General features: G+C 40.5%; 1 long non-coding RNA gene across 5 annotated transcripts; it reads left to right on the top strand.

Annotated features, from left to right (window-relative positions):
* The first annotated feature begins 1,590 nt into the window (after positions 1 to 1,590).
* On the top strand, positions 1,591 to 21,952 carry LOC122989476. Of its 5 annotated transcripts, none has more exons than XR_006405080.1 (4): positions 1,591 to 1,853; positions 1,986 to 2,186; positions 19,352 to 19,749; positions 21,090 to 21,952. It is a non-coding gene; the product is annotated as an uncharacterized LOC122989476 (long non-coding RNA). The 5 variants fall into 5 exon arrangements; XR_006405081.1 differs by lacking the exons at positions 1,591 to 1,853; positions 1,986 to 2,186 and adding exons at positions 17,448 to 18,371; positions 18,486 to 18,577; XR_006405083.1 differs by lacking the exons at positions 1,591 to 1,853; positions 1,986 to 2,186 and adding an exon at positions 15,219 to 15,338.
* The last annotated feature ends 1,965 nt before the right edge of the window (positions 21,953 to 23,917 follow it).

The following is a 23,917-nucleotide window of genomic DNA, read 5'->3' as shown; positions in this document are numbered from 1 at the left end:
AGTTTTTGTTAAAACTATTTTAGGTGCTGTTGAATTGTACTGTTGTATTGAGTGTTTTTTCTAATATTTTCTGTTCCCCATTTATATCAATGAGGTTAGAAAACTATTAGAAACACCTCTCAGTATAAGACGAATCATCAGAATTTCCTGCAGTGCTGCTGTGTGACACTGCGTTAGTTTTAGCTAGGTGTTCCTTATAAATTGCCAATGAGCCTTGAAATCGGTCATTGAAATAAACGATAGTTATATGTAACCTGTTGTGCTTTTCAACCTAGTTTAGCCCAGTTTTAATCTAGATGTCTCAACGTTTTTTGACCTGAAAATTGCTTACTGGGATTAGAGCACGTTTCTTGTTTCTATTTGAAGTGGAACTGCACCAATTTTTAGTTGGGCTGCACTACTACATATGTTAAAAAAGTAAAGTTAGTCACACTTTCCATTCATACTAGTCTACAATCGGAGGTCCGCGGATACAGACATGCGCACAGTAGTAAACAGAGTTGCAGCGTGATAACTTTCCAGAGTTGTAAAATTCATTCTGTGAGTATTACAAACTGCTAAATGCAATAATCACGGTGATGCAGACCCTCCCAGTCTGCGGACCCGGAAAACATGAATTGGCCTTCAAGGTTTTTGTGGATCCAGATCTGGAGCTGTGTGAAATCTGATTAATTTCCTCAAGTTATGTCACTTGAGTCAGCGTCAGTTGGGTCTGAAGACTACAAGTTTGAAAATGAAAAAAAAAAATAGTGGTATGGAATTAGAAAGAATGAGGTTACCAGACCTTTGTAGCCCAATCCTCATCTTTGCTTGATGCTAGCAGCTCCAGACTAAGTTATTACTAGCATAACACACCCGAATCTCCGACCAAATTATTGACAGTTGAGTTGACATGCGGGTAATGTAGGCGCCAGGTTTTGACGAGGAGAAATACATCGAATAAAAGTGACAATATCTTTAGTTGCCAGATTGTCTAATTGTCATTTAGATTTTGTTGTTTGGTGCATTGCTAAGTCTGTGCAGTACTCTTTTAAGTGTGATATTTTGCTCCTCTTTCCTCCCCTGATATACCATCTCAGGAAGAAAATCAATAGGCTGACGTCCCCGAGGGAAAAATAGTGGCACTCAGAGAACATCTTTATCTTGGGACCAACAACAATGATAAATAGACCTACTATTAAATGTTGAACAATACATTTTATCTGCAGTGAAGGTTTTTCCATTACTTTCCTGAAAAGTTGTAATATGAAGTTTTTTTTGGGAGAGAAAGCCCTTTTATTTATAGGCTATATATATATAATATATTGAATTTTAGTACCTCATTCCCTCTAGTATCTATTCTAGTGGAGATATACTGGACTATACTCAGTTTGTATGTTTGTCTTAGATCACCCAGTGCCAGACAATCACTTATTGTTATTGCTTTTTCGGGCCTTCGAGAAGACATACCGCATAGACATACTGTGTGTTCTCTGGTCTATTTGTCTTTGGGCCAGCAGCTGTTTTACTACTCAATGGAAACAGTGAATGGCATTCAGGAGATGCCGCTGGGCGCCCAGAGCTCCTACCTGCTGTGTTGTTCATCATTACGGTTAAGACTTACCTACTGAGTGGCAGGGCCGCCTCTGTACACTCCCCCATTGGTCCTCACTGTGAACTGAACCTTGATATGCTTGTTAACCAAAAGCACAGTTTTTTCCAGCTTAGATGGAAAAGTTGTAAGCGTTCACCTCCTTTTTAGCTCTGACTCACCGAGGCATTTCAGGTCATTTACAACTTACCTCTGGGTCAACATGCCGAAGTTCCTCTAAACTGACAGATCACGTAGACGCACATGATTTTCACACTAATGAGTGAGTCTTGCTTACCTCTTAATTATAGGAGAACATCAGCTTTTGAATGTGATCATTGTGAGGTCTACAGAAGTGCGTCAGCTTACAGTAAAATGAACAGTAGCTGATATGTCATGTTCCTGTATTACTCAGCAACACACTTTAACCCATGATTAACATGGAGCCCATGGCTGGAAAACTCCTGCAGTGCAGAGGGAAAAAAAAAATCACGGATTCCCACAAAACCCAGAGGAGTCCCTTTCATGTGGTGCATTTAACAGTGTAACCCACATTCTGGTGGCCTGAGCTCACTTCCAGACTTCATCTCACAGTTCTGCTTCCCCTGCTGATGTGGTGAGTACACACATTCATAATGTCCTTAATTAGTCCTTGCAAATACACACAGACACACACTTTCAAACAGATGCACGCAGTGAGCGGCCGGTGGGAATGGAACAAACTAGAGATGACGGGAGGTCGGACTCCTTCCACACCTCGAAAATCTGCTTAGCTAAACCGTCTGTTCCCGGTGCCATGGCAACACCATCAGCAAAGTCGAGAAAGCTTCCTAGGTTCCCTTGTGAATTACTTGTTCCATAAACACTGCACGGACAGGCATTGCTCAAACATCTGGATGCAGGCTGTCAGATACAAGCGGGCTGTATTTATTTAGGTTTTCCTCATATCTCCATGACATTGAAACATTGTGAGAACTGTCAGATCATTTTCCCCTCTTGGTTGGGCATTCATGTGGTCTTGTGTGGCTCAGTGTGGTACAGTTCAACATGGTTCTACCACTACCAGAATTTCCCATTAGGGCCACCCAGACTAAAAGACTCATGCACTTATGTTGATGTAAACCACTGATTCCCAACCAAGGGCACTTGTATCCCAGGGGGCACTTCTGCAGTTGCCGGGTGGTAAATGGAAAGATTGTGGAGAAGCTCGACACATTTTAATTAATATTTGTACAAAGAGATATATCCACATAATTGTGTTTACGAAAAAAATCTAAATAGAATTACAAATTGGTGTGATATGCATCTTTAGTACATTTACTGTAACAATAAACACTAAGTTACCAGCTACCTTGACTGCACAGAGAGTATACAACTTCCACCAGCCTGAGTCATTTAACACTTTAAAGCCACGTGTTACAATTCAGAGTGCTATAAAACTAGCTAGAACGTGAGCAGAAAAATGGCTCAAATAAATACATAGATATGGTTTAAATAGTGAGATTGAATTACATAAAAGTAATTAATAAACTGTGAAAATAATTATCTAACAGTAATAGATAAACAGTTAGCTAAAATAATGGTTAAACATTTGAAATAATTAGATAAAAGTAATGAATAAACAGAACTTTTGTCTCCCCCTTCTGGCAGTGAGAGTAATTACCAAAACACTGTCGACATGTGCTTAAAACGTGTGCCTACAGGTGAGCTCACCCCTGTCCTCAGTAGCGCTGTCTGTCTTCATTGGATCATGTTTTACCTGTTTGACATCAAATGTTGACCGGCCAATCATCTCAGGAGTCTGGCTGTTAGCAGCTGAAATTACCGGCTGGTCCCACCCAGCCAGCCGGGAGCAAATTCCCAAATAGGCATTATTTGAATGAAATTGACCACATACTGGGAATCTAAATGGTTACTTTCTCGCCTGTGACACATTAACAGTCCTACAGTGGAAATTACAACAGCTTTAGCCTGTCGCATCAGATTTGTTGGGAACATTACGGGCATCTACGTCGTGCAATGATGGGAAACCAAACATTGCTGGTTGACGTAACATGCATCACTACCGGTGCGCTAGTGTGGGCAAGTCATAGTGGATACCAGATTAAAAAACTTTGTATACTGTGAAATACAGAGAGATTTATTTGGCATTGTGTGAAGCACTTGTGAATTCATTTGGCAAGGGCTTGAATGTAACGGACGTTCATTTATCTGTGAAAGTCCCACACTCCAGCTTTAAAATAGTTAGCATAAATGGTTAAAATAGTTAGCTAAAAGTGATGAATAAGCAGTTGACATACAATAATTAGCTTAAAGATTTGGGTTGAAAGCTGAAATAATAAGTAGAAGCATGAATGCAAAATAAATCTTAACACTGGCAATTCAAATTTTTACTTAACATCACCTTTAAAATAATTTGAAATGAACAAATTTGGAATATGATGTATGAGGTCGGTGAAGGGGAACTTGAGCTCATCTGATAGGGATGCAGGGGTACGTCAGCCAGAAACCACTGCCACTGAACCACTGCTGTAATATAGTCAAAAGTCTCCACCAACACTTCACACATCAATGGCCTGCATCATGCAATGTCACCATGTGATCACCTCAAGATGGAGGTATGTGCCAGAGCAGAGGAACCAGATGGTGGAGTGTGAAGCCAGGGTCACGTTAGGGTTCAGCTCCAAGGACGGCAGAGTTGTGGAGAGGCAGTGAATTTTGTCTGACAGGGCCTGGGGACTCCCCAGAGAACAGCACTATCACATAGCACCACAGGCCATATTACCACATGAGTAAGACACCACAGGTGGTATCGGGCTTTTCCGAGAGTCATTGTTTCTCTGGGCTGGGTTACTGCATGCAGACATCATAATGGTGGAAAAGATGAATTTCAGAGATGGAAGTTGGTTGCAGTTGGATATAAGTGGCGTCCCATCTCTCGGGAACTGGGATGATAAAGCAGCTGTCTGAAGACACTGGCTAGAAGCAATTTTTCATGTGTAACAAGGAACATTCTCCAGAGTGTTGATACTGATAGGTTATAGAATTTCATTAGAAATGTAACAAAATTCCTGAAATATTACATCTGCAAGGGCTTTTTAATCAACACCCCTGACTTCAGTAGCATACTGTTTTCTTTGCAACAGGAAACTGAGACAGATGAATAAAAAGGAAAAGAGGGCTTCATTATAGAGGATGTTTTCAATGTGTGATTAGAATTCTTTAAAATGGGAATTGGCCTTGGATCAAGCAGGCAAAAGTTTTTTAGTCTTTCAAATATTTTGTGTTGTGATATACTATTACAATCACAGCAAATTTTACACATTTATTTTATTCTTACCATGAATAAAGATGATCATTTTTAGAGGTGTGAGAATCTTGCCACAATACGGCCTGCTTTTTGTAAAAACTCAGCCCTTTTACTTCTGTATGAAGATATACGGTATACTGTATGAGAGGTAGAGTCATCATTTCCTGCATCTTTATATGATTAACTGTAATGGATCTTCAGGATACGGATCAACAATTCAAAGTTTACTTTAATAAAACAACCCACTCCACACTCAAATGTGATTACAGCCATGTCCTCACACCGAACACTTAATTGAATTTGACAAACGCAGGCCGGATATATCCTACTTGGACAAAGACAAGTTTCAGGTGTACTTTGCAACACTCAAAAAATGAATAGCCAAAGAACTATTCAGCACCTCACTCCAAAGGAAGTTATCCTAAAGTCTGGATTGTGGATTCAAAATGAAACAGTTAAGCCTCACAGTCCAGTATTCCACATTTATATAAACAGGCTTATTGATACGGGATATTTGAGTCAATGTCAACAGATTAAAAAATGAAACAAACAAGATTAGTAAAAGACATAAAAATGTAAATAAAAATGTAAGCACATGTGAAAGAAAACATCATCAAGTCAATAAAGACTCTCTAAATGTGGATGCTTGTATTTAAGCAGCAGTGAAACAAGCTTGGACCACAACACTGACATATTATCACCTTTTATAAAGATGTTATGGTGAATGTGTTCGCAACACTGTTTTGGTCTCCACCAGCTCCTGAGAAAAGCTCTTTTAGCTTCTAAAAGGCTATATGTTCACCAGCTAGTGGCCATCTTTGTCTTTGAGACATTTGGTGATGGGCAGGTAGTGTGCAGGAGGTTTATCAGAGCTTTTTTGATGAATAAAGGTGAAGCTGAACTACAACAGTGACGTTGCAGGCGGTAAAACCAAAACAATGAGCTGAAAGAAGCTAAAACGCTTGAGGGGAACAACCCCTTTCACAATACACAGCCATTTAATCTATAGTCAATATAAAAGTAATGATTAGTGCAGTTTTAATCTCTTTTATCTAAACTAACTCTATTGGACTGTAGGAGCTAGGGGTCCATTGGTGTGAATGTACAGACTCTATTACCTCAGACATGAAATAAGAGACTTGACGATCAATAATATGTGTGGCTGTGTGTGGTTTAGACACTGGCTCTTCTTTCTGAACCACTCTACTGCTCCACAGATATGTTCTTAAAACCATCCTTTACATTCTCTGCATGCTGGTGGTGCGTTAGCAGTGATGTTCTTATAAAGCCTCTATTCTTTGGAAGGGTTTTATAACCGTCAGAACATTCATCCCCTTAAGATGGCCTTGCGGTTGGCTTCAGCCTGTCTGTCTCTAGATGGTTTGGACTTAAAGGAGGCTTTATTTTCATTGCTGGAAGCAGAATCCTCTGAAGCACCAGGGGCCATGTTTTCCTTGTCAACGGCTACTGTTTTCTTTTGAGGCCTCACGCTCACACTGATAGAGTTGCAGTAGCATGAGGTGAAACGTTTTCCCTACTGAGTGACATTTGTGGAGCAAAACAAAAAAAAAAATCCTTCATTTCAGGACAAAAGCGCTGTATAGTTCTCATGATCAAACATTGAACTTTCAATTTATGAGCTATTCTCTCAGTTTACCTCCAAATGGCCTGCTACACAGATGTTGCTGTTTTGTGAAATTAATGCCTGTTGCATGTGATGTAATGGGATGTAAATCATGTTTGGTGGCTTAAAGGTCCAGTGTGTAAGATTTAGTGTCATCTAGTGGAACGGACTTGGTAGAAATGGAATATAATATTCATAAGTATGTTTTAATTAGTGTATAATACTATAAAATAAGAATGGTTGTGTTTTCACTAGCGGGTCCTCTTCCATGGAGGCCGCCATGTTGAACCGCCATGTTTCTACTGTACAAATCAAACACTGGCTCTAGAGAGTCTATAGGTTCTCCTGCATGCTTTGGAGAGGAAGGGTATTCAGTTGGTTGCAATCTCACTCAACCTCACTGCTAGATGCTGCTAAATCTTACGCACTGGTCCTTTAAGTCATCTAATTTAGACTCACTCTTCACAGCTGTGTGTGTAATATCCTGCAGATGTGTGTAACCTATTTTAAAAATTAAGATACATGTCTTGATTGAAGCAGGAAAATGGGTCACATACTTCCCCACTGCTCTCCTGATTACTTCTTTTACTCACGTTCAGTCTGTAACTGCCTTTTTCATTTTTTTTTAGGGACTGTAATGAAATTATTGAAGGGAGGAGAGAGGCTGATGCCTTGTGCTTCACTTTAATAGTGTAGCTCATAGAGTAACTCAATTTAAACATCAATGCCTGCTTTATGGATTAATCATTTTTATTTCATGCACACATCCACAGAGGTGAAACGGTGGTGAAACTGCGGAGGCTGTTCACTCTGGCTGCTCTGTTTTTGACCTACTAAATGAAACACGTCATTAAATGAATGAATTGTTCTTAGGGGTTCAAACACCTTAATATTTTACCCCACCCTCAGATTTGCAATAATAAAAATAAATATAAAATTAGCTGAAAATATTCATAACATAAAATCACCTTGTACGCAGACGATACTCTTTTGTTTTTGTCGTCCGCTAAGCTAGTGAGTTAGCTACCATATCCGCCTATAAGATTAGTTTAGCAAATCTGAAGCTATGTCATTAAGAACCCTAAATAACAAAGATGTTTTGGACAATTTTCCTTTTAGATGATCAATTTCTGGTTTCATATATCTGGGGATAGCAGTACTGCCAGATTTAAGCATCTGTGGATAATTTTGCCCCAATTTGCGCATCAGTTATTAAGATGAATATCCTCTCTCGACTTGTAGATGCTTCCTCTGTATTTACCCAGGAAAATCAACCAGGACTTAGAAAAGGCATTCCCTAAATTTATTTGGCATGGCAAAAACACCTAGTCAGAGCCTTAAAATATTACAACTATCCACAGACATGGGTGGTCTTTCTATGCCCAATTTGGTATTTTACAACTGGACCTGTCATGCACACCACTTCTGACTATGTTTACATACATGTCTTAAGAGAGAGAATTGTATTGATTCCTGGGCTTGCTCCCCACACACCCCATGGAGTCTTGTGATGCAAATAATATAAATGCAGAAGAAAAGCGCAATCTTGTTATATACAACAGTGTCAGAGTCTGGCATGATATAACTAAAATCCTCGCTGTCTCCTACAGTCTAAAATCCTGACTTTCCTGCAGGCACCGGCTCATCTGTGATCTCTTCTGGACGAGGTGATTCATGTACTTTGGTGACTTATTTAGGGCTGTAGTCTGCTGGTCAACTGGTTGATTAGTTGGTCGAATAATCCTGTGTTATTTTCATAAGGAGAGAAGTGCTACATCAATAGCTTTCCAGGAGTAATCCATTATGTCCTGCGGTGGGAGGGACAGACTAACAAATTACTATTGGTAGCGTGGGAAAGAACGAGTAGGAAAGAGCGAGGGGCAGAGGAGTGACGGTGGATGTGAGCGGGGAGGAGGAAAAGGTTAGTAGTGAGTTGTCAGTACAGTACAGTACAGACTACAGTGTGTCAGTTAATAAATGCTAAAAAGTCACGTCTGTTGTTTCCCCAAATGCTGGAAAAGTGAAGGAGGTTAGCTCCAAAGTTAGCAACAATGGGTTAGCATAACCTGAAGACGCAAAACAGAGAAATACAGAACAGAGAAATGTGTAGCTGCCGAGTTTACTGTGCACTCTGTCCCGCCCCAGTCGACCAAGATTTTCTTTGGTTGACCACAGCCCTAGACTTATTTGAAGATAATGCTTTACTGTCCGTCCAGCAGTTAGAAGAGACATTTGATATTCCTGTTGGGACTCAGTAGGAGCAGGTCTGTTATTAGCAATAAGTAATACTTATTAAAAATGAATAAAATTATTATTATTATGAATTAATAGTTGACTAACTAATATATCTGGGAGATATTAATATTACAGCATGAACAGTGAAGGTTTGAATTCAAGCACTGACCCCGTCAACAAGCTGTTATCACAGTATGGATGCAAACAATCACAGAGGCTGTGTGTGTAATGGCGACTGCCAGTCAACCAACACGTGTCTCTGATCACTACAATGGTGTCGGACAAAGCTGAGCGTCTCTGTTGCTTAGCAACATGTGTCTGACTACAGGGTAGTGTGTATGAAAGTCTTAATGTGTGTGTGTGTGTGTGTACATGCAAGTCAGTGAGCAGAGAGGAGAGGGTGAAAACACCAAAGAACAAAAGATCTCAGCAGTTATGAGGAGAAGCGGCGCTTTCGCTTATTTATACAGAAACATTGTGTGTGAACGTATTTATTTGTCGGCAGCAGTCTGATTTCAACAAATAAAATGCAACCAGGTCTCACATATGATGGCGAGCTGACACACAGCAGTCCAAATGGTTGGACAAACACAAATTAACTTAGTGTGACAAACACAACCAAACAGCAACAGTGTTTTCACAGTATACTCAGAAGCAAAACCAGACTCACGGCTGTTAACTTCACAACAAAACAACAGCAATAAAGCTGAAAATAACAGACTTTAATATCCTAACTCTGCCCAGACTTCAGCCTCTTACTTGTGCTGCTTAAGGAAGCGAGTAAGGTGTGTTTCAGTTCGTCTTTCGGATCCAGCTCGGATGTTGATGGGGAAGTTACTCAGTTAACGATGAGCAGGGCACAGAGGTTATCCTTCATAGTTCTTCTGCAGGAAAGGGTGAGAGTGCTGGGTTGCACAGTGGTCTTCTTCAGATCAGGTAATGTGTTCGGTTGAAGATTGTATGGCCTAGTTCCAGTCACGTACGTACTGGAGTTACTTCCTTACGAGTGTTTATACTCTCAGTGACGTCACGGCCAGGAAGAGGAAATCTGTGGGCATTTCCAGCGGGTCAATGGGAGCCGAGAGTTTGACTCTGCTGGATATGGCACCTAGGTGTGAGTTGAGCAGAGCATGATAGGAGTTGAAGTCTGTTTGGAGTCCTTTTGTTTGACTGTGTGCAGGCCTGTCTTTGTCTCATGCACATGGTGTATGAGGCCCAAAATTCCCAAGGAACATTTCTCTGGATATCTGTGAATGAGGCTTTTCGTATCTTCTCAAGTTACCTCCTTTTCTTTTAACCTCCCTTGAATGGAAAACATTTTAATCATCATAATTTTGTTCACTTCTCAGTCCCTCTGACGCATACAAGTTGCTAAATATTTCTTGTAAATGGAAAAGAGATTTAGTTACTGAATATAGTGAAGATGATTGGCAGGCATCTATAGACCTGATCAGATCCACATTCACATGTAACAGACTGAGATTCTTCATAGGCTGTCCTGTTACCTTGCACAAAATAAATCTTTCCCTTTCTCCTCTGTGCATTCGGTGCCGTTCTGATAGGGGGACGTATTTCCATTGCTTCTGGGAGTGTAAATTAATTTCCAGATTCTGGGCATGTATTTCCAAGGTAATTAGTAGGATATTTAAAATAAAAATTAAAAAAATACCCTGGTGCTTCCTTGTGGGCCATCTCTCCAGAGAATTGCATCACACTGCAAACTTCTTGAAAAGCTCCTTTTAACTGCTCGAAAGTGCATCTTTTGGATTGAAGACTTCCCACCAAGTGTTACCCTCTGGTACATTTTTACCACGCTCCCCCGTGAAATATTACAGGCTGTCTTAAAAGAAAAAGATGAGCTGTTTCCTGAAGGTTGGGTCACCTTTCCTAGATTATTTATCTGCAGACCTGAATAACTTACTTGTAAGGGGTAAGACCCCCTCTCATAATCCCAATTATGGGACACTCAACATGGTTACCTTAAACTCACATATACATATAGTGGACTGGAAAAATATTTTTACTAAATTTCATATGATTAATTAACTTGTTAGATGCCTACTTAGGTTTAATTCTGTGACTTCTTTTTTCTTTTTTAATTATTGTACCCTATGGCAAAATATACCTTTTGTAAGGCCATTTTTTGATGATTTTTCAAAATAAATCTTAAAGTAAAATATAAATCTTCCCCTTTTCCAACCCCACTCCACCCCACCCCTCTGCCTAATAATCTTCTTACGGTCTCTTACATTCCCGGAGCATCCTGGATCACGTAGTGAAAGAAGGCGAATGATAGCGTTGGGAGCTACAATTTTGAAAAGGCAGGTTCACTTTCAACGCCCTGCCTCTAAATCACTGTCTTGAATTAACACCTTCACTAAAGATTCCTGGATGAGCAAGGTTTAAGAGGCCATTCATTAGACATGCCACCACTACTTGGCTAACTTTATGTCACAGATATGGTTTCTGACAAAGTACAAGGCAAAAATATTCAGTCTTTTTTGGTGCTTTCAATATGAAGGACGGTGTTTGTGCATTTCAGGCCCTCCCTCGAGGCTTTGATCATTCACTTTCAAAGACTGCTGGACTACAAGCACCTGGCTCTTTCTCGTGGTTTACAAGGTGGAACTATGTGGCAAAAATGATAATAATAGTTATTATTTCCATATACTGCTGTTTGAAAGGTGGGTGTTAACATGGAATGGGGACATCTGAACATGACCATTAAGTTGCAAAACAGAAACGGTGGAGCGGATTCACGAGAAGTTAAGACAAAGGTGACGTGAAACAACTTAGAAGTGATCGTTCCACTCATCTACATTTAATTTTAGGTACCAAACTGAAGGAAATTTCAGCAGTACACCTGGCTTTTGATGTACATTTTACAGGTATCATCCCATGACCTCCTGGTGACAAGATGGACTCAGGTGGCTGTGCCTCCTCCCAGGCAACATAAGTACCCCCATAAAACAGCAACAAGCACTGTGTGAAGGACAAATGTGGGGAACAAATTGTCCTTTTGCTTGCTGTTGTTCCATAACTGGTGGGCTTCATAGCTAGGTTAGGTGTATACCCACCTACCAAGACTGCTACACCTACTGCTTCAAACCTACTGCTTTTTACACACAAACCAGGAGAGAACTTTCCTTTTTTCATGTATTCCTGAATCCTGTCAGAAAATTAATTTAGGAGCTTAATGGCTATGGCAAGTCACCTGAATAAACAAATGCCGGCAGCTCCAGTAGTCAAAGCGTCAGCAGCGCTATCTTGGCCAACATCCACCCCCCCACCCTCATTTAAATGGTAAAACCTTGCGACGTGGCTTAGCTCTCTCAGTGTACATGTCTCACAGACTGATGAATTTTCAAGTTGTGCTGGCAGAGATTCAAAGAGTGTAGAGCAAGTTCTTTTTCTCCTTTTCTCCATGAAAGAAAATGCTGCATGTCAGTTCTGTAAGAGAGGCCCCTCCGGATGCTTTTTATTGCTGCTGTAAAGTCGTTGCAGCCTAGCTAATGGCATGTACCCGTGCAACCAGTGCAGAGGAACATATTTCAATCAGGGAAGACACCACGCTTCTACAGATGTTTATTCCAGTAATTAAAAGATCTTTGACATTGACCCCATCGGTGAAATCAATTTATAGGGGTGAGACCCTATAAATTGCAGTCATTCCAGAGAGCCCCAGGGAGCCGTAGAAGGGGCCTTGACACCAGTGGTGGAGAGGAGAAGCAGCATGCACTGTGATGACAAGGCGGGCGTCTGCCCTGGGGCCCCCAGACCCCTAGGGGACTCAAAAGCTCCAGGTTCACCATTTGGCAATTCGTTTGTAGTAAATATCATAAATTGCAAATGTGTTTGGTGATACTTAGCATCTCCAGCACAATGTGAATTGAAATGATTCAGCCTTAAGGCGAAATCCGCATCATTACCTAATCTGGTGGCCGTGTGTAGCAGATGGGCTCAAGTTGAAATGTTATTTCAGTTTATATTGTGCTTACCTAATTAAATGTGTGGTTAGTCAAATGACCAATAGCTAATTAATAATTACTAACTAATATATGTTAAGGGGCCCACAGGGCCATATAGTGGGTTAATCTGGCCCTGTGTGACAGGTATGCTACTGTACTTTAAATACTCTGGTAACACATATGCACTCCTGTGACTGTTCAATGATTTAGCCTGTCCCTTTAACTGCAGCCTTTACTATGAAGAAGACATAAATATCATTAACAACTCGGAAATCATAATGATTGAAATACCTTAGTTAATTAATGTATTGTTCTTGCATTAAGGGATGCATGAGATACTGTAAATGCATGAATTAATGTACCCTTGCCATAAAGTGTAATCAATAGCCCTCAGCTACCTTGATCATTAGTGGACAGAAAAGCCATAACTAATGCAGTTAATTCATTGGATAATACGACCAGAGACTGGATGTGGAAATGTGAATGTTTATTGTCTTCCTGTATCAGTTTGTGCTAATAAATCGTATCAGAGTCAATACTTTTACATTACTGTAGGTACTACACAGGTTTGTCACTTTATTAGGCTGATTACTGGATTAGTTGAGAAACAAATATTGGCCATCACACTGCTAATATGAGGTTCTCTCTTGACCCTGTATAATGTGTACTAGTAGTGTACGATGGGCTGATGAGAGTGCTGAGACTGAACCAAAACAGTAAAGTTGCAGACTGGAAAACCGAAACACTATAAACTCTCTGTACACTGCAGAGTTGGGTAATAATTCTCTGTGGGTTCATCACTACAAGTAACCTGTTTCACAATCTGCGTAATCATTTGATCCAATGTTAATATAGAAATACTGATAAGTGCAGCTTTAATCACAGCTACATGAAAGCAGAATTCACAACCTGCTGTTTTGCAATTTTCCTCAATGAGATAACTTTTAATTTAAAGGTATAAATCCATCTTCCCTCACCCAAAGGAGGTGCCGATCCACCTAAAAGAATTTAATTAGCTTATTATTAGGAAACTGTTTTAGTGTTGCTTCTACTAAGAATATAACTGGGTAAAACACTGAATACATAAAGTATTGTAGCATGTAAATGGAAAAACATGAAGCTATTACAAAGTATCCGATATCGGTAGCCTCAGTCCAACAGTATTGTGATCGGCTTAAACATACGCAACTTCAGGGTTGGCAAAAATATCGGTGTGGGGATGATTTATGGTTACAGTGGAACTGAAAGCAGTGACATGGCACATTACTCTCCATAAACATACATGGAGTGGCAGCAGGAGGGAACTCACCTCTTGTTAATGCTACATGATTTCCTTCATTTCTGCGGCACACCACAGAGCCAAGAGGTCAGCGGTGTGGCTTGAACACAAAGGCTCTCTGTTCCCTGAGATCTTCTATCCTGTTACCAAATAACAACCTCCACAGGCCGGACGCTCGGGCTGCCGGCTGCTCAGGGATCCTCCGGTTCAGCCCTGCTGGGGGCTTCGATGTTATATGCTTGCAGTGAGAATGTTTTCAAGATGTCACATTTGCAACTCAAGCTTCTAACCGTAAACTATGACATAACACCAAGTAACCCCCCCTCAGGGACATGCCATCTGACACAATGGCCCTTTGAGATCCAGAGGGCAAAATTCAAGGGTCATTGGTACAGCTGAAGTGTGGGAGGTAATAATAATAAGCTGTCCAAAGAAGAACTGCACCTCCAAAGAGAGGCATGCAGTTCAGTGGGGAGGTACGAACATGCAGACTGGAAGTTTTGTGTAGGCGAGTCATCAGAATCTCCAAACCCACTTGGAAATGTGGGTAGGGGAAGTGACTAACATTTTCCCTTTTCTCAGCAACTGCTGTTGAGGTGCCCTTGAGCAAAGAACTTAATCCTCAACCAGTGGAAGTCTGGTTATAGTGGAAAGCTGTGTGAATGTGTCTGTGTGGATATGAAGCATGAAATCTGCAAAATCCTCATTTATTTATTAAATTTTGGCAACGTTTTAAGGATCTCATAGCCATATTTTTTTGACCACACTTCCCAAAGATCACTTCAATCTCAACTCTGTTCTTGTGAAATCATTTTTTTTTTTTATTGAAGTTCAAGTCAGCCACAGTGTGTTGCTAATGCTTATTACCCAGATCCAGAATAAAGAATTAATTAAAGTTCAACTTTTACTCTTTGCATTATGAATGTTTTTTCATTAATAGGTGTAAAACTTAGCAAAGCCTACCAAAGCAATTTATATGTCTGTAACCAAATCTCAATGTAAAATAAATAAGATGAGCAAGCAAACAGACAGTAATGTGTATGTGCTGGCGTGAGCAACTCTTATTGGAATGATAGGCTGCCATCTTGGATTTATACATCCATAGAACCGACGCCAGTAGAGCTTTCCTTCTTTGTTTCATAAGGACCTAACCAGCCACAAGCAACAAAGGACTGTCATTTTGTAAACTACTGTTCAAAATGAACATCTGTTCAAGTTCAAAACTCTCAAAGAATAAGTGCAATAGACCACACCTCGTAGCAGCTAGCCTACTGTTCTGTTTGCTAACGCGAAATGAAGAAAACTAGCAAGCCATGCTGATTATCATGACACCAAACCATCTGAGAAAGAATGTGAGGAAATATTTTAGATTCAATACCATAAATAGAAAAACTGTTGATAAAGGTAAGACTGTTCACTGACGTTGTAAAATGAAACTGGCTTTTAGTAACGTTAGCTTGTCTGTTATAGCATAGAAATCAATAACAGTAACAAAAGAAACATGTTTGAATAGTCTGAATCTTCTGTCGAATGTGTTTATCTGACTTTGTGTTTCATCATTTTAATTGTTAGTAGCTGTTCAGCTGACATCATTGTTTAATTATGGTGGCGGGCTTTGATGATGTGTTTCTAGTGGGCTGAAGCAGAAGGAGCTGAGGTAACTTCTGGCATTCCACTTCCTCTCGCCGAGGCTACGTGTGGTGACCTGTAGCTGGCCCAGAGTCTGTCCGGGGGGGGGGGGGGATCACAGTAAAGGGAGACACACAGATCAACATGATGACAGATTTCTATCTGTGACAGAGTCCTCTTAACGTAGGGATATTTTCCCATTGCATCAAGAGCCCCCGGGGAAAGGGTTAATCCCGTCTGAAGATTGATACGACTGGTTTTCTCTGCTTCCGCTGTTTCCTCTGCTTCCCAGTTCAAAGAGCCACTGTGTTAGTTTCAGTGACATGCATCATGTATTTTTCCTATGATATCACTTGTATTGTCAACTATTCAACAGATTGCTCTTTGCACACAGACTGAGTTCTCATTAGCCTCCATTAAGTCAACATATGGCAATTATTACAGATTAGCATCTCCCATCGGCAGGGCTAATTGGGGAGGTCTGATGGCATTCTGCATTGGCCATTAGTGTTGAATAGGGTTTAACAGAACTAAAGCCTAACCTAAGCCTAAACAGTGATTTATGCTATCAAATTAGGAGCGTCAGGCAGTGGGACCAGTTTCAAAGCCTCCCTCTACACCCTCGACCAAAGCCTGATAGATTCATTGGGTGTCCAGTTCTTTTCATCTGTTTAATTGCCACCATTAATCAAAATTAAATCTACCCCCCACACCACTGAGCAGAACCAGAAAGTGATGGCGCTCACTTACGACTGCTTTTACAACCTCTGTAACAGTCTCCAATCTCAGCACACCTACAGTGGCCGTGGCGCTTTACTTTTCCCATAATTGTTCCCACTGGATTCAGCAGAAGTTGCTAATGATCAGATAAGTGTTTGAACGTGGCTGTATGGGGTGAAGTCATGTGTTTTCTTTGTGCTTCAGAGGTCAAGTCAATGGGGTGAGAGAGTGGGGGGAAGTTGGATGTCTTGTCTGGGGACTGCAATCCAATCCGCGGGCCCTTCTGTCTCCCAACGTCTGCGATTGAGTTTTAGAGTATGGTGAAAGTGAGATAAATTTACAGTCGGCTGCTTGCGAGTGGAGTTTCCTTAAGTCTGCCGGGAACACAGAAAGTCTTGAAAAGTAATAATGGCGTGGCAGGCTGGAATAAGTTGTAAGTGTATAGCTGATTGTCTTTAAGTAATGCCGCGTGTCAGTAGCAGGGCTCGCTCCTGTGCATGATTTTTGATCCAGAACCAATGTTTTAATAATGGTCTCTGACATACTGCTGGTATATATGCTGACAACCATTTTTCAGCAAATCCAAGGCGTCTGTCATTGCTCTCTGAAAATATGCTATTTTCTAAACTGCCACATCTATAGTTAAAGTTAGCCTAATCAGTGTTTTTATACTAACAACACCAGTTTGGGAAGAGTTAGCACCTAGCTGGTGAACATAGTGGAGCATTTAGCAGATAAAGAATCCAATATTTTTCTTAGAAGTTGGTGGAGACCAAGCCAGACCTAAAAGGAGTGTGAATATTGGACTTAAAACGAATCAAAATGAATGCTAACGTTGCTCTGTTTCAGCTGGAACTGTACAGGCAACTGTTTGCTAACATGTTAGCCATATCAACTTTAGAAGGTGAGACTATGTCAGTGTTGTATTTACAACTGGTTGTGCTGCCCGCAAGTGGCAAAAAAATACTGGATGCAAACCGCAGACTATTGGGTCAAAGTCACACAGTTTGTATGCCAGACCTGCTTCTTCAGAGGTTTGTTCAACTCTATAACAATGTCTCACTACTTTTGCCTTTGCTTCTGAGAGAAAAGCCATTACTCACGTGACCACGTTACTTTTTTAAAATTACAAAAACGTAATTTTAAGTATTTGAATGACTAATGCTGCCATTTTTCTGTAGAAGAAGAAGTGATTACGTGAATCTTCATGACAAGTCTCTCAAAGTCCCTTAAAAGACCTTTTTTTTTTTTTTTTTTTTTTTACAGTGAGATCATTTCACACAAGCACACTGAAAAAAACAGCCGTTGGTCTGAACTTCAGATTTAATTTCATGCATGTGTCTCAGCTAATGATTGTGATATTGTAAAGTAACTTTGCGTGTGTCATTAAAGATCACACAGGGTTTTCCAGACAGTGTAACCTATTGAATCATTTGGATGTTCACCTGGAAATGATGTTATCCCTTATCTCATTTCCCATTCCTGGTTTAAAGAAATTACTCTAATTAGTTTTGAGGATAGTGGAACAGTTACCCAGGTTGTCCTGAAATTGATATTCGAGTGCAATCATTTCCATATGTTCTCCGTTTCAAAATGATTCCTTGCGCTGCCTGTCAGTTATGAATGTCAATATTTAGATGGAGATCACTTGAATTAAACAGTCATGTGTAACCGCCAGGCTTCAACAAATACATCTATCGGGCTTGACAGGATATCATATCAGTCAATATCAAAATGGATGTGGAAAATTACCGAAGTTGGGAGAAATCCCAAGATAGGTCATTAGAGTATCTGCTTGTTGTGCCTCTCTAACTGTTCCCAGCACCGAAGAGTAGGATATGAGATTTATCGATTACACTTTACTTCCCTTCTCTCTGTGTGATGACGTAATTTAAGACGAGCAGGACCGCTCTTCAACCAGCCTTATACTTAACCCTTTGATGCTGTATTCGGAAGAGATGAATATCTCCAGGCACACTTGTTTTTACAAGCTCTCGAATCTGGAACACGCAGCCCTCCAGCTGGCTCAGTTTATTGTAAGTCATCCGGCCTCAACAAAAAACTCAGAGCCCTCACCTCAAAAAAAAAATTGTCATCCAAGCTCATTCAAGCTGACTGAAAATGCAGTTAAACATTTCGACTTATTTCAGGGAGCAGAGGAATAACCAGTCTGCAAATCTGAGTGTGGTAATGATGAAAGATAGATGTCTTGGTATGTAGGAAGTGACTGAAGGCACCGACGGTGAGCAGTAACCCAGCTGACTTATAAAAGATGAAAAACATGAAAGATGTAATTTGCACTCCACACAAGTAACAATGTAACATTTTAGACAGTAATTAGTGAATGTTTGAAGCTTGGACGTTTTCAGTAAAACTTCACCGCTCATTAATCCATCCAGAAGGGAGAGTTCATCCACAAAATCTTATTGACTTGCTTGAGAAAAGCCTATTTACTGGTCACTTGAGGTCAGGGCTTTGGTGGTAACAATACAGTCTACAACCATGCTAGCTAGTGGCTCTGTGAGGCTATAACTTATAAAATTTGATACAGCTCATTTCAGATAGTATCACGTCCATCCTTTTGAACTCTGAAGGCTTGCCAGCTTCAGTGCAAGGGTCATTCTTTTTGTTTTTCAGTCTCCTGTGTTGCATGAGTGGGTGGTGGGTTGCTAGTACTCCTGTACCCTTCTTGTTGTATATTACAGACAAACACACACAGGGAAACAAAAGCACTTGGATTCAAGTGAAATACTTAATCAGTCTTTGGACCTACTCATTGTGCACATGTGAGTACTGTGTCTTTTGTAAAGAAAGATGTCCCCTTTACGCTGCAGGTGTTTTCAATATGACATTTTCTCTGTGGATACCAGCAAAGCTTTTTGGCAATTTTTCCTCCTTTTTTTATGTTTTGCAATACACTGTTTTGCCTGGAGGTCCAGCACAAATGACTGAGGCAGTGGAATCACGGCACTCATTCATGGTTTATAAATAGAACGCATCCTTTTTTTTTTTGCAGGATCCTTTGTGCTTCCTATCAGCTGGGCAATGATGTCAGAGGAGTTGGGGAAGCCCTGGGTCTGCCGCGGTCTAAGCTAGTGGAACAAAGCCACATCGGTGGGGGCTGGCGGGGGGAGGAGAGAGGGGGTGGAAACCCAGCTGTCTGCCTCACAGTGCCACTATTGTCTCCTCGCCACTGTACTCAGACCTGCTCTCTCAGCTCCCATCGTCTAGCATGAACAGGATTAGGACTGAGCTCGGTCTGTTTCAGAGTTTCCGGACAGACTCAGCATCCTGTTGAACCTCCTGAAGACTGACTGTGGTACTGAGGAAAGCTGACTGATCACTTCTGTTTGGTCTGGTGCCCATTTCTAGATTTCCATGAATTCCTTCGAGACGGTCATCATGAGATTAAAGGTATATTGTGCGGGGATTTGCACAATAGCACACATCTTTGGGATTAAATGAGATTCTGTGTTGAATATCAGGCAACCCCCATGCCTCCCCACACACATTCTGACTCTGTTTCAGTTTATTTGCTTTCCTTAACAACTGAATGTTGTTTTTTTTATGTTTTGACGTGAAAAAACAAATGGGATCTATTAGATCCTCAAGACTTTTGTCATTTGTTATGTATGTAAAAACTTTGCCAATTTTTCTCAAATCAGAATGAAGCCCTCAGCAAAATGAAGGACAGTATGACCCTTTTTTTAGTCATGCTAGCGTTAACATAGCACAAACAAATACTGGACAGATTGCAATTAAATTTATACAGATATTCATCATCCCCATAGGATGAATCTACTGACTTTGGTAGCGCCACCATCAGGTCAAAATTTTAATTTGTTCAATATTTTGGTTTATGAACAAATACCTGCAAAACTAAAGACATTCCCATCAGCCTCAGCTGCACTTTGTGTTTTGTACTAATTAGCAAATGCTAGCATGCTAACACGCTTAACAAAGATGGTGAATAGGGTAAACATTATGCCTGCTAAACATCAGCATGTTAGCTTTGTCATTGTGAGCATCTTAGCATGCTGATGTCACCATTTAGCTCAAAGCACCACTGTGCCAAAGGACAGCCTCACAGAGCTGCTAGCATGACCGTAGACTATTGGTCTTGTTTCCAAAAAAAAAAGTAGTAGTAGTATCCCCCAAAGTAGTGTAGCTGTATAGACAAAATCAACAATAGCATAGATCTTCCAAAATGGGATCCTGGGACATAAAATGTTAAGAAAATTGCAAAATTGGCCTATAAACTGATGTCACAAATCATGCTTCAGATTTCAACTTTCCACCTTCAGCAGATGAATGTGAAAAACGTCTTATAGTGTCAAACTCTGTGCATACATCATTCTGCACAGTGAAGCTCAACCACAACCTTATTTGTCATATCGAGAAAACCTGGAGCCAGGTACTATTCTAAAATAAGAGCACTTGTTGGCATGTGGAGCTCTAGGAAAGATATAACGAAGCTGCTGTGTGTTCTCTGCTGTGTGTACTGTACCTGAAGGTGACTGGGTACATACGCAGTCCACAGAGAGTGGGAGGAATGGGGGGTCAGTAGGGCCCATGGGTCTCATAGTGGCTTAATTTGGCCATGCCTATGTACATTCTCTGTTGTAAAGGGACCCCAGAATGGACAGTTAGCTAGAATTAGTGCCATTTGGAAAAGCCAACATGCATAATGCCCTCATGCAACTTTGGGCTTCATTTTAGCATCCTAACATACTACTGTCCTTTTTTTTTTTTAGGTACAGTATCTATGAAAAGTACCGGTCCCAGTCTGATACTGGCCCAAAACTCCATATCTGTTAACCACAAGTCCTTGAACTCTACGTCTGTTCCTGGCCTAGTGGGAAGTTGTTGGCTTGTGTCCTGCCTGAGGTCTGGTCCAGTTATTATCCCGGCAGAGAGAACAGAGTGCTGTAAATCATTTCCCCTGCCTCGCCAGTTCCTGCTACCGCGCATACGCCCCTCCATGCATGTCTGGGCTGCAGAAGAGGCAAAAGTGTGGGACAGTCGTCGAGGGAGTTGCCACTGTTATGTAAGACCTCTTTTCAGCGTACTAACTGTAAGGCAATCGTAAATCCACAAGGAACAGACTTTTATACAATTTGTACCTGGAGATAAAAATTGGCAAGACACCTCACTGCACAGATGGCAGAGAGCGCACAGCTATTCAATTAGAAATGTAATTTCAGAGATATAATTGTCCAGCTGTGCAGTCTATGTTTGTGATTTATGAGGTAGACACAAGGATTCTATTATAGTTTTAAAGTGGAAATTGCATAACATTTTATGATGCAAGTTTCGAATATCTGGCTGTTAGATGTTTCTGAAGTTTATTTCAAACAAAGATGTAACTCATTTTGTGTGTCATCATTTAACTTTATGGCTCTCTACTGTACATAGCATGCATACTGTGGAGATATTCCCATTTTTGAATGTGATATTTGGAAAACACAAACTGCAGTCCACTAAAAATCATCTTGTATTTGCTTTTGTCTTGCTTCAAACTCTCAAAACTGGTTTTTATATGTTGTAGCCCTACACATTTAAAGGATAATTTCTTATTGTCAACAAATACCATAAAAATAACAAAACCAACAATAGATGGATCCTACTAACAAGCATTGTGTGTGTGTATTCAAAGCCTGATATAAACCTCTGTTGTTGTACAAAAGCTATTAAAAACACATCAGTAAGCCACACCGCTGCACTGGGTGACATGTTCCTTCATTATAAAGAATATGGACACTGTAGTTTGTTTAGAAACGGCTCCAAACACTAATACCAGCGATCACGTGTTCAGTCTCAGGAGAGTAGTTCCGTGTAAGGCAGAAGTCACTGAGCATGTGCGGGAACAGTGTTTCACAAGCTTGTTGTGCTAATTTTACTTTGTACTTAAGTTCTTTGAGAAATTTACAATGTTCTGGTCAGAGTCTGATCGATATGAGTATGAATGTCGCCTGACGCACAAGAGGAAATGGTTGGATGTGATGGATTCATAGAAGCAGCTGAGGAAATACAACAGAGACATTTTGAGAGGGAGAAACTGAGGGCAACAGTAGACACTAACATTACCTTGGTCTCGGTCATAAGCATTGAAACTTTGGGGTCAAAGCTTGGATTCTTTATCGCCTCCAGCCATTGACACCATAAAAATGCATTTTCTGTTGTGTATAAAATCATGTGGTGTGACATCTCCACAACCAGGTACAAAGCACTTCATTTGGTAACACTATCAGAGTCATTTCTAAATAAACTACAGTGTCAAAACTCTTTGTAATGAAGGAACATGTCACCCGGTGCCACATCTTAGCTCATTGACGTGTTTTTAGTAGTTTTTGGGCAACAGTGTAGCTGTAACGCACAGAGGACTCAGGCTAATATGTTAGCATACAGTTGCCTATTTAAACATCCAGTAGACATGTAGCAATGTTTCTATTAACACAACAATTATAATAAGAAATATTTAAGATATTTCACTCTCCTTTTAGCTCTGTTTTGGTGTCCACCAACTCCTGAGGGAAATATCTGGCTCTTTAGCTGCTAAATGCTCCATTATGTTCACCAGCTAGCAGCTAACTGTGTTTGCGTTAGCAGGTAGTGTACAGTGGGTTTTTAGAACTTGCTACAAAACTCAGAGTTACAAGTGACAAGCGTTGCCTCTCAGCTTACACATTGTCATTTGATGAATTATTATAAATATTGATTATAGCCACCTCAAGTATACAGTACTGTTCAACTATTGGTAGGTCATTTGAAAAGTCTATCAATGATGTATGTGTTTGTGCGCTCGTGAGACACTGAAATGTGTGAGAGAGAACAGCAACAACAGTATAAGCACACATTAACTTTCTAAACAAAAGATGGAGAGTGTGTCAGTATCACAATAATGGGAACACAAATGACAAAAAAGCCCAACTCCAGTTTTATATGAATCCCAACACTGGTGATATCTATGAAGTGTCTCAGTATACTAAACATTTGTTTCTCAAGGACTATTTTAATGAGGTGATACACAGTGGTGCATAATAGATGTGTACTACTCTAGTTGCCTTCATTGTTGTTGCCGCTTTTATCATCCAGCTGTGACGGTCCGTCCTTGCTGAAACATAACAAACGTTGACTGATATCATGCAGCCTGTAACCTCACGGCCGCGTTTATCCAAACAGAATCGTGCTTTAATTTGTTGGAGATTTCCACCGGTGTAGGTAGCACAGCAGAGGGCAGCAAGATCTGCGGCAGAGCGGTGTCGACAGTTTATGATGCTGGATCGCAGCAATAATCTGACCCTTCTTATTGTAAGTCACGGACCCGTAGCTAATGGGATTCCAGCTATCAGAGGATTATGATGATCTAGCTCCCTTTGTACACCAGCGCTGCCATTTTACATACATTCTTTATCAATTTGACACACACTTTGTCAGCAGCAGTTGATAATGTGCCTCACCAGTCCTGTAAAAAAAAAAAAAAAAAAAATCTAAACTACAGTACAAGGAACATAATATGATTAATGGTGAGAAAAGTAAAGGGATTTGAGGTGTCAGAGTTTTTCTTCTCTTTAAAGATAGT

The sequence above is a fragment of the Thunnus albacares genome, chromosome 2 (genome assembly GCF_914725855.1).
Source record: "Thunnus albacares chromosome 2, fThuAlb1.1, whole genome shotgun sequence".
Classification (NCBI taxonomy): Eukaryota; Metazoa; Chordata; class Actinopteri; order Scombriformes; family Scombridae; genus Thunnus; species Thunnus albacares.
This window is presented reverse-complemented; position numbering and strand designations above follow the sequence as displayed.